This window comes from Gouania willdenowi, chromosome 22 (genome assembly GCF_900634775.1).
Source record: "Gouania willdenowi chromosome 22, fGouWil2.1, whole genome shotgun sequence".
Classification (NCBI taxonomy): domain Eukaryota; kingdom Metazoa; phylum Chordata; class Actinopteri; order Blenniiformes; family Gobiesocidae; genus Gouania; species Gouania willdenowi.
Genome location: NC_041065.1, coordinates 6,376,986 through 6,380,896, shown reverse-complemented (window position 1 = coordinate 6,380,896; position 3,911 = coordinate 6,376,986).

The following is a 3,911-nucleotide window of genomic DNA, read 5'->3' as shown; positions in this document are numbered from 1 at the left end:
GAGCAAATGCTTTCAGTGACCTCAGGAGGTTGGCTCATGCTGCCAGGCAAGATGTGTTGTTGATCCCACAGATGGCCTCCTTCCTCCCCGGTGTGGGTACCACCACAACCTGGTTCAGAGATGGGCGGTCCATACATTGAAAATACAGGCCGTGGTCGCCTGCAGGACGGCCAGTCCATTGTAAAATCAGTGCAGGCCTGGGCGTAAAGGTACGGATGGTGACGCATCTGACTCGCATTCCTTAGGAAATTGAGAACAATGACAGTCCTCATCGAAGCTGAAAGACACAAGATACAGAGAGTTCATTATTATCACTAAACTTCTAAAGCAGTGGTTCACAACCTTTTTTCTTTTGTCGTTACCCCATTTTTATTTTACCCAAGAAACATTTTTTTTTCTCTAAAATTAGTTTTTGATCATGTTTGTTATACTGTGTTACATTTACAAATACATAGTATCCAGGATTAGTGCAGAAAGTGACAAGAAGCACCAACTCAGATATTTCTATATTTCTATTTATTTTAACTAGATTTATATTTGACAAAGTGAAAGTATAGAATACTGTTGTTGGAGATTGTGTGTGGTGTTTTATTTTGAAAAACAATTGTAAATTCAAAAATGTAAAAAAATATCAGTTTAATCAGTAAATGTTTTTTAAATTTAATTTTATTATATACTATTTAGGAGTCACTAAAAATAAAAAATAGAACAAATTACCCCATTTAAGTAAAAACACTGATATTTCTATTGATAAGACTATCACAGGTCACATGTATAAAAAGCTAAACAACAAAAAAGACAAAATGTAAATTGTTGCTGAGGAAGTAGGCTACCTAGAAAGAAAATCTAATAGTGCCTTTAAAAGTTTAAATCAAAGTAAAGTTTTAACCTATAAAGCTTAGAATCTGAAGAAGCTATTAAATAAATGAACCTCTGATTGAGAGGTTGGGGGTTCGATCCCTGTCTATACCGGTCTGTGTGTCTAAGTGTCTTTGCTCCCAGTGGTTGACTAGCGCCTTGCATGGTAGCTCTGTTCCAGTGGTGTGTGAATGTGAACGTGAGTGTGAATGAGCTGATATGTAAAACACTTTGTGACCTCTGTCTGTGAAAGGTTCTATAGAAATAAACCTTACTTACTAAAGCAACAATCAGTCACCAATTGATAGAAAACAGGAAGTAAACAAATTTGCAAATCGAGGCTACTTACGTGTTTGGAATAGTTTGTCCATCGTTTGTTTAGCAGAAGTATAAATGTTGTTATTTCTGTCCAAAGCGCAGGTAAACGTGCTTTTATTCACAGGAATATTAGAGACTGAAAAAGTTTCCGCTTTCAAGTTGAAAGAACAAGTTTTTAACGCTCGAGTGACGCACGTCTGTCACTGTGGTTACCGCTGAAGACACGCCCACTAAGGCAAACTCCTCAATGATTGGTCCATCAGTAATGCAGTCCAGACAACCCGGAAATGTAATAATTTGTGATTAAAACTATGATTATTCATGACAGCAAATAATGTATTAGACCAATAATAAGGCAAGGAAACATTATGTAGTACATTTTATCAGCAAGGCATTCAAAGTGATTCATTTTAGGAATTTAAAAATGACAAATGACGTAATAACATTTCTAAGAAAACAGCTGTTTTAGATTAAATTTATAATATGAAAGCACCATTTTAAATTAAAAGGAAATAACATTACACAATATCTGGAAATAATCTGCAGAGGTAACAAGTAATTAACAAAGTCCACATACTTTGTCATCCATGAAAAAGCTATTTAACCTCCCACTATTCTATAGTAATACATACTTCCCACAGGCACTGTACTAGTAGACTGACTGAATAAGGATGTTTGATGACTATAGTTACTTTTTTACTTCAGATTGTGAAAGGCTGACAGCATGTGGTCAATGACTGCAAGTACAACAGTGTAAACACAGCTGTAAAACTTGTCTTTTATTCACTATTGATTATTTCCATGTAACTAAGGTGTAAACTTTAAAGCATTAAGATAAATATTTGGAACAAAAAAAATGTATTTTACTGGTCAATACTATGGCTCTAGTCTTTCACTCTGCAAATTCATTTTGTGAGCAAAATTAACCTTAAATATTTTGTCATTCCTCACATCAAAAACAGTAAAATTAGTATTATGTACTGTAGTGTAAAGTTTTTGACTGTTAGACAAATCATTAAACACACCAAGAGAGTCAACAACCTTTATTAATCCATATACAGTATGTCCCACTCAGAAAGTGGGAAAAGGTGTTACAAGTTGACCTCTAAAGGTTAGGTCTATATGGATCTTTCACAAATTGCTCTCAACAATGGGTTCATTGACAAAACACAGGGAGAGAAAAACAATAGATAATATGGTTGTAACAGTGTAAAAGCGTGACAATATAGATTAAAGGAAAATAAATGCAAAATGTATCAGTGACAACATAAAATGTTGGGCAAGTTAGAATAAACAGAAAACTTCTGAAAAACTTTTTTATTCTCAAATAACAGCTCAGCATAAATTTCTACATAGCATTGTTTATTTATTCTCTGCTGCTCCACTTCAGTCATGTGCTGACCCCACCTTTATACATGGTGGTCTGACGTCTCCTATGCAGCCGTGGTGTGGATGGGTGGATGTGTTGGCTGAACAGAAAAAAAGGGGGGTCGTTAGCAGGGATGTGTTACATTGGACTGATCAAATATGTGCTGACTGATCAACATGAATCCTGTGGTGTCTGGAAAGGGACGATGAGTGATTAAATCCTTTTCCACACTGGGAGCCCATGTATGGTTTCTCCACAGACAGGATGTGTGGCTTTGGGAAGGCATTGTTTCTGAATCCCTTCGGTGCTGGTATGGGGCTGGACTGCTGCGACTCCGGCCGTAACTCGGGCTGAGGCGGGTCCATCTGCTCTGAGATGCTTGTTGAGCGAGGAGAAGTGATTGAATCTCGTGCCACAGTGGCCGAAGTTGTAGGTTTTGCCCTCCGAGTGCACTCTTTGGTGTCGTGACAGAGACAAAGACTGATTGAAGCCCTTGTCGCAGTGGAGGCACATGTAGGGCTGGTCTCCTGGTTGGTGCACCTGTTGCTTCAAAGGAGAGCCATGAGTCAAAGGTTTCCCAGGCTGAGGAGGTGAAAAAACTGGATTCTGTAGGTGGGTCTTGTGGTGGTGAGAAAAAGACGACGAGTGGTTAAAGCCCCTTGTTCCAATTCTTGCAGGTGTACGGCGTGAACCTGCTGGTGTTACTTTAAATAGCTTCTTCTGCACATGTTGTATTTGTATGGTTTCTTGCCCGAGTGGATCCTGTGGTGCTCTCTCAGCATGGTGGTAGCTGCAGAACATTTGCTGTACTGGGCACACTGGTTAGGTTGGTCAATGAGCACAACTGTGGCATGTGTCTTCTGCTGCTGCTTCATGTTGGAAGTCATTACAAAGTCTTTACCGCATTGGCCGCAGGTGTACGGCTTCTCCTGTGCGTGGACCTCCTGGTGCTTTTTCAGATGCCTCCTTCAAACAAAGCTCTTTCTACACTGAGTGTATTTATAGGGCGTGTCCTCTGAATGCATCTTCATGTGTTCTTTTAGGGTTTTGGCTGCGGCAAAGCTCTTACCACATTCTGAGCCTGTCTGGTAAATGAATCATCTGATGAGATTTTAGACTGAAGGCATCCATAACATCTTTGCCCATGATCTCAACACCATGAGGCTTCTCTTTCATGTGAATCTTCAGGAGTTGCTTTGGGCTGGTCTCCACAGCAAAGCTCTCCCCACAGTGGACACAGATGTAAGGGTTGAGGTCCTTGTGAGTCTCAAAGTGTTGGTGAAGATCAGCCATGTTGCCAAAGATTTCCCCACACTTGTTGCACTGCAGACTGTGGGCGTCGTGTATGACGTAAATTCTCCCCCTG